The following is a 14127-nucleotide window of genomic DNA, read 5'->3' on the forward strand; positions in this document are numbered from 1 at the left end:
CGGGTGCTGGAGGGGCGGCCGGGCTCCGCCCTGGAGACAGTCCGGCCCGCAGCCTCCCCAGGATGGTGTTCTGTGAGGGAGGTCGGCCTGCCCGCTGCGGGCCCGGGCCTGGCACTGGGCTGTGGGTGGTGGCTGCAGTGGGCTTCACCGGCTGGTCTCTGGTTTCCCGTGGACTCCCCTCTGTGCCTCGTGAGCACACAGCCAGCCCGTGCGGTCTGGTGCCCACCACGCGTGGCAGGGTGGCCAGAGGTCCTGCCTCCTGTGCACGCTCCGTCATGGTGCCCGTGGGTTTTAACTCAGCAGGGCTTGTGGTCACTGGGCTTTGCATCTCTGAAGCGTCTTTTCCAGGCTTGTGTCTGTTAGACTTGCCCCTCCAGACTGTGCTGCTTCCTGTTGGTCAGAGGTCCTGCCAGCCTGAAGGACAGACAGAGCCGACTCACCCAGGGCAGGGGCTCCTCGGGCTGGTCCCGGTGGAGGCCAGTCATGGCCGTGGTGTGTGGTGGCCGTGGCCTTGGTCTCAGGGCTGGTGCTGGATCTGGGCCCATCAGCAGGGTCTTGTGGGGGGCTCTGCACACCCCCTTTTCAACCCAGGCGCCGAACTGTCAAAGGCCACCCATCTGTGCCCGGAGCTTTCCGAGGTGGTGGCCGGGCAGCGCCTCCAGGCTGTGCCAATCAGGGTGAGTCCCGCAGGCCGGCCTCCTGCGCCAGGCCCGGCGGACGAGAGGAGACAGAAGTGGTTTTCACCCGGGTCGTCATAGAGGCTGCGGGGTTTTCAGAGAAGGCCGACCGCGCGGGACGCATCCTCCAGGCGCCTTACCCGGGAGCCCCGAGACCAGCCCTGCAGCTTCGCAGACTTGCCCGTCCTGAGAATCAGCGCGTCCCTCTCGGCCTTGTGTCTCCCCTCTCAGGAGAAGACCCGCTCTTTAATCACTGCAGGGAAAGCGGGTTGAGCTGCGGCTTTCCTCTGGTGTGAACGTTTTCCGGAGGACAGGAGGAAGGCCGAGGCCTGACCGCCCTCCCCGCGCTGACCGTGAGTCACGTACCATGCGGCGGCCTTCTGCCGTGTCGCATGAGTCTTAGCCCATCGCCAAGACCTTCCTTCCCGTCCGTTTCTCCCCTCGGAGCGAGACGCGCTGGGGCCGGTGTTGGCGGTTTGGAGCCGGAGAGCAGCGCCGTGTGCGACAGGCCTCCCCAGCCGAGCTGGCTTCACGCGCTCTCACTCTCGCTCTCGCTGGTGGGCCGCGACGCAGGCAGCTGTCCCACCCGGTTCCCGGGGGGCGGGCAAGGCCCCCTCGTGGCGCAGGACAGACCTCCCTCCTCTGCAGGAAGCACGCAAGACGCCTGTCCGGCGGAGCGGTCAGAGGTGCGCGAGCCAGAGGCCCCCCTCTGCAGGGGCTCTCCCGCCCCTCTGACCGCCCTCCGGAGCGGGACCAAGTCCGCGAGGGTCTGGGAAAACCCTGAGAAAGGGGCCACTCGGCGCCGACGTGGGTTTCGGTGGAAATCGTCACGCCTTTTGCTGCTCATCCTGAAACTGATGTTTGGTTGCCGGTTTTTTGGCTGGTCTAATGGGTTTGGCCCAGTGATGGCAGCTGACCCTGGGGAGAGCACCCCCCCCCCCGCAGGCTGTGGACTCCATCCCCCGAGTGTGCCCCCCACCCCCCGTGTAAGGGGCCGGGATACAGAAACGCCGAGCCTGAGAATCGGTCAGACGGCCTGGCATCTTCTGCACCCAGTGCTGTGGGTCACAGACGGGAAAAGGGTGTTTTTTTCCTTTTTGGTGTCATTTTCCTCTTAGTAATCCCCCGCTCCCACGCACCCCAGGAAAAAAGGCTGGATGCAGCTTTCCGAGCTGGGGCCAGGCCAGCCGGGACGGGCGAGGCCGAGGTTTATATATCAGCTCGCGAGACCCAGTAACGCGATGGTGCTTGACGGGCGAGGCCGCTGGACGCGCTCAGACCGAATGGCTGGGACGCAGCCCCTTGGGTTAGAGCTGTGCTATTTAATAAATGTTGGCCGTTCTTCCAGCCATCGACTTTACTTAAAGGGTTTTCAAAAGGGAGAGAACAAATCAAATCAAATCAAATCATAACTGTTGTATCTCGTTCCGCAGTTAAGTGTATTTTTTTAAATGCGGGCCTTGTGTAGAATCCCTCCCAGTTTTCATCTGTTATCACAATAATTGAGTTTGTCGCTGGAATTAAATTTATCCAATTGCGTTATCCTCTTTAGAAATGGGATAGGCACCCCGGCAGGGCGCGGCAGAGTTAATCCGCTTTGCTGAAGCCTCTGGTGGCACCAGGTCGGATGAGGCGGCTCCGACATCTTCCTGTCACCCTGGACACCATGTAATTTCTCCTCAATCCCCTGTGCAAATAATGACATTTGAATCGAGCATTAACAGGCTTAATTACTTTAAAATTGTCATTTTAATTTACACTGATATAGTATTGATCATACAAGCAGAGATTAAGCTGTTCAGTGGAGCGGATGATGGGGAATTAAACATCCGAGGGCCCTCCGGGGGCTCCCGCCGCCCGGCGAGAGCGCAAGAGGGATGATGTTTCTCGGTAATGAACTGGCCGCATGCGGGGGCATGAATCTCGGGCTCCTGGAAAAGTGGAAATAATGGGGTTTGGGAGGCATTTGCAGGTTATTCATTCGCTGCCATGCACCAATTCTCCCGTGAGTCATCGGCCTCGCCAGCATTTATTTATCCAGCAAATTCCGAGCTTTGACCTTTCGGCTGAGCACATCGAACAGAAGTTGGAGTGGAGATTTTTCAGGTGTAACTTTTGTGAGTGTTTGTTATTTTTCCTTCCGTCTAGGTAACATCCAACTAACGGCTCAGGTTTTCAGAGGCCCCTGCGGTGGTGACGGTGGGAGTGGCGGGCGGGGGCGTGGTCACCCACCAGGGGGGCGCCTCTCCGCCCCTGCAGTTTTGAAACAGTCCAAGAGCAAATCCCAGGTTGGAGTGTCGCTGGTCCCTTTTTTGACGAGATGACTTGAGAGTTGCACTCGTGCTCTGGAAACCTTGGCTCTTTGCAGTTATCTGTAAGGTTTCTGGTTGTCGAACCACTCCCTGAGCCCAGGCTGCCGGGTGGAGAGAGCGTGGAAATGAAGCCGAACGTTTGCTTTTCAGAAGCGAGCCCTCGCCCGGCCTCGCCCGGCCTGTCTCAGGGCACCTCGAGTGTTTTAACCTCAGACCGTTTCACTCTGTAGAGGTTACGTAATAAAAACGTGCCGTGATTGATTTTATGGCTCAATAGGGAAAAATGAAATTCTTGATCACCGTCCATAATGGCTTTATTTTAAACCGTGAGCTGGGGATTTAATTAAAGCGTGATCAGGGAAATGGAGCGATGCGGGCGTTTTGCTCGGGACACGGGGGCCAGGCGGAGCCAGCGTTCCTCTTCCCTGTGACCTGAAAGCTTGTCTTCCACTGGACTTGCCCTTGGCCGGCTCCGCGCCGCCCGCCCCACCGCACTCGCCTGCTGCTTCTCTGCTTTTCTGCAGAGGCGGCCGTGCTCTGATGCACCAGCAGCACTAACTCTCGCTCTAACTGGGCACCTGCTGTTTGCCAGGATTGTTCTGAAAGCCTGACCGTGGTGTCCTCGTTTTCGAGGGGGGAGCCTGAGGCTGGGAGCCCGTGGGAAACAGGCGCAGCCCCCTGCGGCCCCCACCCGGAGCTCTGCCTGCTGTGCAGACAGACGGAAGGTGAAGCAGAGACTCCGCCGCCCGCCCCCCTTGACTCTGTGCTTTCCGGCCGGCTGTGCATCTCTGCAGGGAACAGTGACCCCGTTCCCTAAGCCAGGAGGGATGACCCCAAGGACACTCCTGGGACGGGTGGCTCAGCCTTCCCTCAGGGCAGGGAGGGCGTGGCAGGCGCCTGTGCCTACCAGCACTGTTTCCGTGGCATCCACGCCAGTCAAGCACAAGTGCGGCCTGGCGACTGGGTGGCCGCCAGCAGGGCTCTCGCCCGGACTTGGGTGCAGGCTCAGGAGGCTCCCCAGATGGTGTGGGCAGGGAGGAGGTGGGATTTCAGCGCCCAGGGCTTTGTCCCTCACGTCCTCCGGCTCCCGGCTCTGATGGCCGGCGTGTGTTTTCGCGGTGGCATTTCAGCCTCCCCCTCCCCGCCCCCAGGCCCTGGCGCCCATGCAGTGCCCTGTCCCTGTCAGAGCCGCTGTCTCTGTGCAGCCTCTCCAGCCCCGAGGCCCTGGGGCCTCTGGATGCCCCCGCCCCCGACAAGTCCCAGGCTCACACACCCTTCTCCCCCCAGGCCCCCTTGCTACCCCCAGCCCCCGGCCCTCTGAGGCCCCCTGGTCACCCCCACACCCTCCTGTCCACCCACCCGTCAGACTCTCCCGCCACGTCATTCTCCAGCTGGACTCTGACCAGAGGGCAGGCAGGACGCGTGGACCCTGGTCCCTGAGAAGCCATCTGAGCTGCGTCTGCCCGTCCCGACCATGTGGGCATGGGGCTCACACGGGGCGGTAGTGGCCCTTCGAGGCTGTGCGCTCAGCCGTCCCCTCATCCTTGGTGTCCCCTTCGTGCCAGGCTGTCCCCATTCACAAAGCACGTCGGCATTTCCCTCTTTTTATGGAAGGAAAGCCCCCTTGACCGTCCGGCCCCTAGAGTCCCGGTCCCGTGGGGCCCCGTCTTCTTTGCTTTTCTTTTGAAGGAAGAGATGGATGAGCCTGTGGTCGTGGCTGCTCTGACCTTGTTGGTAGGTCCCATGTGTGTCAAGGCCATGGTGGGCAGCTGATGGTGACCTGGCCTCAGCGGAGAAGGAGGGGAGGGGCTCTCCTTGGAGTCGGTGGGGAGCCGCCACATGAGGGGAGGGGTGCAGACCCCTCCTCCACCCCCGCTTTCTAGCTGGTGGTCGGTTAGGGCTTGTGGCGCAGTAGCCTCTCCTTGTGCCAGGGCAGGGCCACGGACTCCTGAGGAACCGACTTAAATGTGATACCTGACTCCTGCGTCGCCACGCTGGGAGGTTGAAAGCCTTTCCCAGACGCGCCGCCCCCCCCCCCCGCCCCCCGCGCCACTTCATCCCGATCAGCGAGGCCGCGTCTGCGGGTGGCCTGGCCTGGCGAGGGCACCGGCAGAGACAGGACACCTTGCCACCGTCTCACGGTATCCTGGCCCAGCACCGCCCCCAGGGAGCAGCTTCCGGGAGCGTCTTCCGTCACTGATGGGGAAGCCGAGGCACAGACCCGGAGAGGCAGGTGGGGGTGTGCGCGCAGGGATCTGCCAGACCCGCCCTCTGGACGCCAGAGCAGCTCAGGCTCAGAAGAGGGTCCAGGGAGGAGAGTGGGCCGGGGGTGGGGGCGGGGGCGGGGCGGGGGCGGGGCCGGCGAGGGGCGAGGGCGGAGGCGACCTGGAGGCTGATCAGGTGAACACTGGGCTTCAAAGCCGGGGCGTGGGGGTGTTCGGAGGTTGCAGTTTTACGGCGCCCTGTCTCCAGGAAAGGACAGAGGAGGGGCTGCGTGGCTGGTGCTCTTTTTTTCACGTTAATACTTGGGTGGCTGGCGGCACCCTGGCGTGTGGAAGCTCCTGGGCCAGGGATGGAACCTGAGCTGCTGTGGTGACACCACCAGGTGCTTAACCCGCTGCCCTGCAAGGGAGCTCCCAGCTGGTGCCCCTTGCATGACACTGTCCTGCGCGGCCCCCGCAGACCTTCAAGCAGGCAGTGGGACCACACTCCCCTTTTACAAATGAGATTCCTGTTGTGGGCTCGCTACGTCCCGTGGCTGGAAACTGCAGAGTAAAGACGAAATCAGTGAGCTGCCGATGGGCCAACAAAAAATACTGCAAGGGACCCTGGAAAGACAGGTGTGGGCTGGGCAGCGAAGGAGCTGCAGGTGCGGGGTCTGACAGATGTGTAGTTGGAGCCCAGCAGAAAGCTGAGGGGGCGTCAGAAGCCATTTCTTGTTTCTTTTCTCTGTCTTTTAATGGCCGCACCCACGGCATATGGAGGTTCCCACACTGGGGGTCCGATCAGAGCTGCAGCCGCTGGCCTACACCACGGCCACAGTAATGCCAGATCTGAGCCACATCTGTGACCCACCCCACAGCTCACGGCAGCGCCGGATCCTTACTTAACCCACCGAGCGAGGCCAGGGATCAAACCTGTATCCTCACAGACACTAGGCGGGTTTCTAACCTGCTGAGCCAGAATTCATTTCCGAAGCGGTCACAAGTGACAGTTTTCCACCATGCAAAAGACAAACACACACATTCAGGGGTCCCAGTGAGCCTCAAACAGGAGAAACACAACCTGTGCCCAGACGACTCACGAGAAAACTGAACAGAACCACAGACAAAGAGGATACGCTTTAAAGCTGCCTGGACGAAAGGATGAGGGAGCCCTCGGGGGGGTCGGGCCAGGAGGAAGCGGCCCATATGGCACCCACGTCCCGCCCGAGGACCTTCAGGACTGAAGGCGAAAAGACGTGTTTATTCAGATGAAACCAAAACGGTGCGTGAGCAGGGCCGCCCAGGGGCCTCCAGGGCTGAGCGGCGTCGCAGGAGAAACTCGCAGGTGGAACGTCGAGGAAAGAAGCGAGCAGCGAGCTAGGCGCGGGCGGAGGCGGGCGGGACTCAGCGTGGAAACGGACGCTGGGCCGGGTTAAGCGGCGTCCCAGGCGCCGGCACTGAGCGAGACCGGGGAGCGCGGCGGGGCGGGGTCCCTGCGAGCCTGCTCTTCGCGGAGAGCGGCTGTTTTCGCATTTCTGTGCAGGAGGAACGGGGACGGTCATTTGACGCAGAAATAGATGGCAAATCCCCAGCATAATGGAAGTTTAAAAATCAATTAAGCCTTTCGCGTAGCCTTTTATGGGCTCCAGGCTTCTCTAACGGAGCAGATATTTTATAAACAGCGTGCGTTCCGCGCTGCCTGTCTCTTCGAGTGCATTTTACTTTAATTATCCTGGAGCCGTAATGCTCATAGCTTATTGCTCCGGAACATGTGTAAGAATGAAATTGAGATGGAAAAGCTAATGATTTTTAGAAGACAGAAGATGAAAGTCAGAGCAATTTTAATTACGATGCAAACTCTCCACATAATTTAATTGGCATAAAATTTTATTGATTTACTTTTGTAATCATTTAGACATGGAAAATATGACTTAATAAATTCTGTATTTAAAACTAGTTGTTATCTTAAGCCTGATATTTTTCTTTGCTCATTATCAAAACTTTCAGTTTGCGAAATATATATTATTGAAAAGAACATGCATCTTTTTGAGGAATGTATTTTGAGACGAAAATACTGAGGTGATGCGGCCTTAAAGATGATTTGGGTGCTTGCGGAAGAACTCTGGGCCTGTGGCGTTTCTCACCGTCTCCTGGAGGGTGACAGATGCCTGGCCTGAGTTCTGTGACACGGACGGAGTTCTTTCCCACCTGCTGCGGGGCGTCAGCTCTGAGACGTGTGAATCAGTGAGGGCCAGGTGCAGACTCGGTGTAGACGGACGGCGTCTAAGGGCCGCCCTGCTTGCTGGGCGGCATCTCAGCGGCCAGCCCTGCCCAGGGGCCCAATGTAGGGTGGGTTCAGGGCCCCTGCCCCCGCTTTGAGATGCTCTTCTGGGCTAACCACGTCTGTGTGCCCGGCCCCTGTGTGCCACACCTTGGGATGGGCCCTCCCCGCAGCCCATCTGTGAGGCTGCCTGGTGACACTTCAGTCCTCTTGGTGGTGGTAATTCGAGATACTGACAGCATGTTGACCTGGTGGGATTTCTTGGGGCGCAGGAGATACCGAACAGCTGTTGTCCGCAGTGTTTGGCTCCCATCAGATGACCGCTGCCTTCCTGCCAACACTGGGCAGCCTAATTGGGGACACTGCAGCCGGGGCTGTGACAGGGTTCAGCACCCCGGGGCACGGCATGCCAGCCTGCACGGTGCACGCTTTATAAAATGCTTTTTAATTCAGGAACAGAATATCATTAACTTCGTAAGTAGATGAATACAGTGGACAACCAATTTAATTAAGTTGTGATGCCGGCCATTGGATGGGAGGCAGAATGAAATTACGTGCGTCTCTGGAGCAGGCAGCCAGGCTGGACAGGGGCTGCGGCGAGGGTCAGACGGGGACCCCGGGGCCATCACTCCAGGTTTAGCTCCAGAGGCTGAAATGGAAAGTCGGTACCTTGTAAATCAGTCACTTCTCATTTGAGATGGTTACAGAGCTGCTCCGAGAGGCAGGGCAGCTCTGGTGACAGTGACATGCTAAATGCAGCCTTCCCCGCCTGCTGCCTCCTGGGTGACAGTGGCTGCGGCGGGCGCTGAGGCCGCCTCATCCAATTTGGTTGTCCGGCCGCGAGTTTATTATGCAGGACAAGATCAATGAAGCTCCACATTGATTTAAACGAAAGCCTTGTTTCATTTATTATTATTTATAATCTAATGAATGTTATAGTAACTTCGCTTTGATTTATTGCTCAATCTATTAAATTGTTTTAAAACCAGGAGTCTTAGGGCTTATTCTTGTGAACTGGTTGTTCCCCTTATTGGTAAAAAGCGCGGCTTTTTTGGCAGTCCGCTCAGCTGCCAGGACGCACCATGAGGCGACGCGTCGGTTGTCCTTGACGCCGCGCACAGGCCCTGCATGTTCGCTCCGAGCCGCTTACCTGTCGCTCCTCGGGGGTCCCCACGCCTCGCGTCACTCCCATTTCACCAGGAGGCAGCGGGTTCTCCTGCCTGCCAGGCGTTGTGCTGGGGACTCGAGGGGACAGGACCGCCCTCAAGGGGCTCCCCCCCGCCCCCTGGTAAGGAGACCTGTGGTAGGAGGGGAATAAGTGCACAACCAGGGTGGGCAGCACTGCAGACGGGGCTCTGCTGGGCTGCAGTCCAGGAGGGCTGCTCAGAGGAGGCAGCGTTTTCATGGGAACCCTCAGCAGCGGGGCTCTTGAGAAGCTGGCCCGGCAGGTGATGCCTTGGTGAAGACAGAACTTGGCACCCCCAGGCCCAGAGGCCAGCATGGCCAGAACTTTGTGACCGGGTGTGGGGGACTAGGGACCATGAGGGGAGGCCAGGGAGGGTGACTGGACAGCAGAGCCGTGACTGGACAGGGCTGATGCCCCGTCACCCCGCAGCAGCTGGAGGAGAGGCTGGAGGCAGTAGCCTTCAGCAGTGGAGGGGGCAGGGCTCCGGCCCGGTGCGGGGCAGAGGGGTGTCGGGAGGGCAGCAGGTCTGTGGGCGAGAAGCTGACGAGGGGTGGGGAGGACACAGTGGTGGAGAAGCCGCAGGAGGCCAAAGAGGGCCGGAGGGTGACCATGCGGTCCCGAGTCCGGAGAGGCTGGACTCTTGGTGGGAAGTGTGCGCGGGGACCATGTGCCCCGGGGAAGGCCTGCATGTGCAAGAGCTGGTGTGTGGCGGGGCGGTGGGGGCTTCCAGAGACGCCCCCTCACCTTGCACCCCACGCCTGGCACGCACAGACTGCTCTCAGGACAGAGCCAGGCTCCTTTGTTCAGTGCAACCAGAAGGCCTGGCCCTTGAACAGGATGCAAAAACAAAAGGGAACGAACAGGTGTCTGGACTGTGAAGAAACAAGCCATCCTTCGCAACACGCGGAGACTCTTCAATTATTCCGGCCAAGATGGAGCTGAGCAAGTGGCTGGATGCAAGAGTAACGCACAGAAGCCGTGGGATCGCCACAGGCCAGCAACATGGCTGCAAACCAACGGCGGCTAAAACGTTTATTTTCTAACAGCAACAGAAAATAAGACACCTAAGAATAAATCTGACAAAATATCGTCAAGACCTTGATGGAGAAAATCATAAAACTGCATGAAACAACAGTTTAAAGACTTCATTACGGTTAAAGGAATATCCTGTGTGTGGGAAGGAAGGCTCAGCCATGTCTGCTGTCCCCAAGTCAGCCTGTGTCTTGTAACCTTGACCCCAGCAGGGTGTTTTGGGTTAGACTGGCCTTGTTCTGGGGCTCCACGTGGAAGTACAAAGGGCCAAAAGCAATACAAGCAATTGGGAAGACAAACACAATGAAGTGTTCATGTGTGCAACTAAATATTAAGGCTTATTGTGTAACCGCTATGGAAAGCGGTATGGAGGCATCTCCGAAAACTAAGTATAGAACTACCACATGACCCAGCAATCCCACTCCTGGGCATTTATCCTAACAAAACCTTCACCAAAAAAGATACATGCATCCCTACGTTCACTGCAGCACTATTCACAACAGCCAAGACAGGGAAACAACTTAAATGCCCATCAACAGATGAATAGATTAAGAAGATGTGGTGTATATATACACAACGGAATACTACTCAGCCATAAAAAAGAACAAAATAATGCCATTTGCAGCAACATGGATGGAACCAGGGATTCTCGTACCGAGTGACGCAAGTCAGAAAGAGAAAGGCAAATACTATATGATATCACATATATGTGGAATCACAAATGAAGCTATCTACAGAAAAGAAACAAACCCATGGACATGGAGAACAGACGTGTGGTTGCCAAGGGGGCGGGGGAGGGAGTGGATGGACTGGGAATCTGGGGTTCATTGATGCAAGCTATTGCCTTTGGAGTGGATGAGCAATGAGCTCCTGCTGTACAGCACGGGAAACTGTATCTAGTCACTTGTGACGGAGCATGATGGAGGATAACGTGAGGAAAAAAAAGTATGCGTGTGTGTGTGTGTGTGTGCGTGTGTGTGTGTGTGTGTGAGAGAGAGAACAGACCCCAAATGGATGGCGACATGTCGACGCAGAGGAGAGTCACAGAGACGCCGGGGACAGCAGGCAAGGTGGCATCCCACGTGTAGCGAAACAGCACTAGATTTTCACCTGGTGCCTGTCCTCAAAATAAGTTCCTGTTATTGTAAAAACTTAAACAGGAAGAAAACAATCTTACCCCTTTACATGGAAATGTAGAGAATATCCTTGTGGAGTCAGGTTAGAAAACTGTTTCCAAATAAGATGTAAAAACAGAAAACCAGGAAGGAATATAGCAATTAACTCGACGACCTTCAAAATAAACGCTTTCACTTAGCAACAGTTACCATGAAACCCTGACGAGTAAAAAGCGAAAGGAGGGCAGGTTCTTGGTGATGCGCGTGAGTCAGCGAAGGAAGGGAAGTGGGCGAAGGTGTGCGGGGCTCACGGAAGCCACCTGGAGACGCGGGCACCTGACCCAGAGACTCCAACCGCCTGTCTCGAGTGCACGCGCACACTTAACACGCATGCGCGCGTGTGTGCCTCTGACGGGGGCCGTGTTCTTGCAGCCTCGGTTCTGGTGGCGGGAGCAGCGGAAGCTGTCCTCATGTCCACCAGCGCCACCCGATGCCTAAGTCTCAGCATCATCGTGTGCCACACCGCGTGGCATTGAAATGTAGCTCATGCGACGTCTCAGCACCAGATGTTGTGAAAATACAGCTTTGAGTGGAAAATAAAGCAAGTTCCCAGGAGCAGGTGGATCTGATGGCGCCAACGAAGCTGGTGAAGGCTCTGAGCTCTGCCTTGGGTGCCTTAACCTTGCTCGTCGGCATTCATGGTGGCAACCACCTCTGGGGAGGGGACAGGGGCCTCGGGAGCACCCAGCACAGCGAACACCCACAGCCCCCGAGCAACCTGAGGTCTTTCCAGAGGGGTGACACCTGCCCCGACCCTGCCCTCGCTCACTGCCCTGCCCGCCTCCCACGACCCTGTTCTGACCCTTGTGCTTATCATCCTGTTGCTTGTTACATAATCCCAGCGACACCCGGCTGCTCCGTGCCCCTCGGGCCATGCCTTCGTTACCGTGGCGTCGTGCCTTATGATGTTTTAGGAACCTTCCGCTTTCTCAACTGGGCGATGCCCATCTACGGGTTTTGGTATCATTTGTTTATTTCCTTGCCAGCTCGTATTCCATCGTAGGAATATTTCCATTTGTCTGGCCTTCATGTCACTAAGCATTCGGGAGGCTGTTCTGCTATTTCTGGAAGCGCCGCCGTGCGTTCTCGCACATGGGAGCCCCGGCTTCTCGGAGAGCGAGCCCTGTGTGCGTTTATGCAAGTTTCCCTTGGCTGTAAACTTGGAGGGAGGTGGGGGCTGTGCGTTTACTTGACGCAGCCATCTCCCTGTGGCTCTGTGCTCGGAGCCCATGGGGGGCGGGGGTTCTGACCGTCGTGACGTGTCCCCGTGTCAGGGGGCTGTGTCAGGCCCAGGCTCTGGTGTCCCGGGCCTTGTTCTCAGGGAGCAGAGACGTTGGCAGCTGATCCCGACGGGACGTCAGGCCCGAGCTGAGTGCAGGTGCTTTCCTGACCCCACACCCTGTGTTCCCGCACTGGGCCATGTCCCTCATCTGGGGTCCTGTGTCCTTGGGGCATCATCTGCTGCCTCCTGGACAGGGGCATTCATCCTGTTCTCCAAACTAAAGGGCCTTTCCAGCCAAGAGTCAGTCAAGGCTGTTGATTCTGTATTTGTTGCAGACTTGAAGACAAGCTGTCATCAATATCTTAAGTTTTTACCTCTTCGTAGATCCTCGTATTTTACTATTTTAAAATAAGGAGTTGAGAAGTTCCCATTGTGGCTTAGCGGGTTAAGAACCCGACTGCTATCTAAGAGGTTGCGGGTTCGATCCCTGGCCTCACTCAGTGGGTTAAGGATCTGGCATTGCTGTGAGCTGTGGTGTAGATCGAAGACGCGGCTCAGATCCCATGTTGCTGTGGCTGTGGTGTAGGCTGGCGGCTGTAGTTCTGATTCAACCCCTGGCCTGGGAACCTCCATATGCTGTGTGTGTGCGGCTCTAAAAAGACAACAGCAACAAAAAAGAGTTGAGAACCCTTCATCCACAGAAGCAACCTAAAGCCCTGCCTTCTCAGAGGAGCTGTGTGGCCCTGGACAAACGGAGCTGGCCTTCCTGACAGGCAGGATCCCCCTTGAGCTACCCTGTGACCTCAGGTCTCTCAGGAGACAGAGGTGGGTGAGCTCCCTGGGGACTTGGGGGGTTCCCTCGGAGGCCCCACTGCTGCCCCAGGGTCATGTGTGAGAAGCATAAGGATGGTTTCCTCTTTCGTTGTGTTTGGAGAAGAGAAAGTCGCTCCTGTGCCCCCGGCTGCTCGGTGGATTTGGTTCAAGTGTTGGGGACAGCCTGTCTCATGGAAAAGCGGCTGATGCCGGAGGCTGGAGGCGAACACGCCCCGGGCGCCCCTGCGAGTGCGGAGGTGTGGACAAACCCACCGTCTGGTTTGCTGGCACACGCAGGGTGGCGGAGGACCAAGGAATGACTGTGCGGTGAGCCGGTGCCTTGCCCTCGCTCAACCTCTGTGGACGCACGGCTTCCTGCCAGCGTGGGGAGGGGTCTGCGCGGGGCCTGCGGCCGTCAGAGCTCAGCTCCTCCTGTGAGCCCACGGGGGCGGAGGCAGAGGACTGGCTTCGTAGCGTTTGCAGTTGCTCAAAGGGCCCAGCGATGCCCGGGTGGGGGGCCTGGGAGCTTTGGGCCGCGGCCCCGGATCCAGTGCATACCCAGCACCCCTTCAGAGCCCTGAAGGCCGGCCCTGGGGCGTGCCCTCGGGCCTGTCCGTCCCCATAGCGGCACCGAGAGGCCGTCCTGCCACCGGGGTCAGGGGCCCGCCCTGCGTCTGCTGCTTGGCAGAGATACGACAGCCTCACTCATGGAGAATTAGTAAGTGCTCTTGACAGCCAGGTTTATCAATATGTAAAAGGCATTTTAATTGTTTTTAGTGAAACAAGCAAGAAGTCAATATTCTCAGATGTGACGAACACGCCGCTGACCTGCTGCCCGGCATGCTGCCCCCGGTGTCCTCGTGGCCAGTGGTAAATGGGCCCCCAACTGTATTGATGGAGTCGGTCAGACATTGAAAAAGTTGGGCTGAACTTGGACTTGAAATATTCATTAGAGCTAATTATGGATTTTCTGACTCTGTGAATTACACTTTCTGAACCTGCGTTGGCAATTTATTTTCCATTTATTTATTGTAAAGTTCTTAGTACTGTATTAATTTTATCGCATTCAACGAGGTGATGGTTCAAATGTTTGCAGTCACATTTATTTACTTGGACTTTTTCCAAGTGCTTTCTTTAGAAGCAAGTGAGGAGAGGCCCTCTCCGAGGCTGATGCCAGTGGAGTGGCAGTGGGGGTTTGTTCAGGAGGGTTTGTCTTCCTACCGCC

General features: G+C 57.3%; 1 protein-coding gene across 3 annotated transcripts in view; it reads left to right on the top strand.

Annotated features, from left to right (window-relative positions):
* Positions 1–14127, top strand: part of INPP5A (inositol polyphosphate-5-phosphatase A) — a 159215-nt gene that overhangs the window by 88368 nt on the left and 56720 nt on the right. The window lies entirely within an intron of this gene.

This window comes from Sus scrofa, chromosome 14 (genome assembly GCF_000003025.6).
Source record: "Sus scrofa isolate TJ Tabasco breed Duroc chromosome 14, Sscrofa11.1, whole genome shotgun sequence".
NCBI classification, from domain to species: domain Eukaryota; kingdom Metazoa; phylum Chordata; class Mammalia; order Artiodactyla; family Suidae; genus Sus; species Sus scrofa.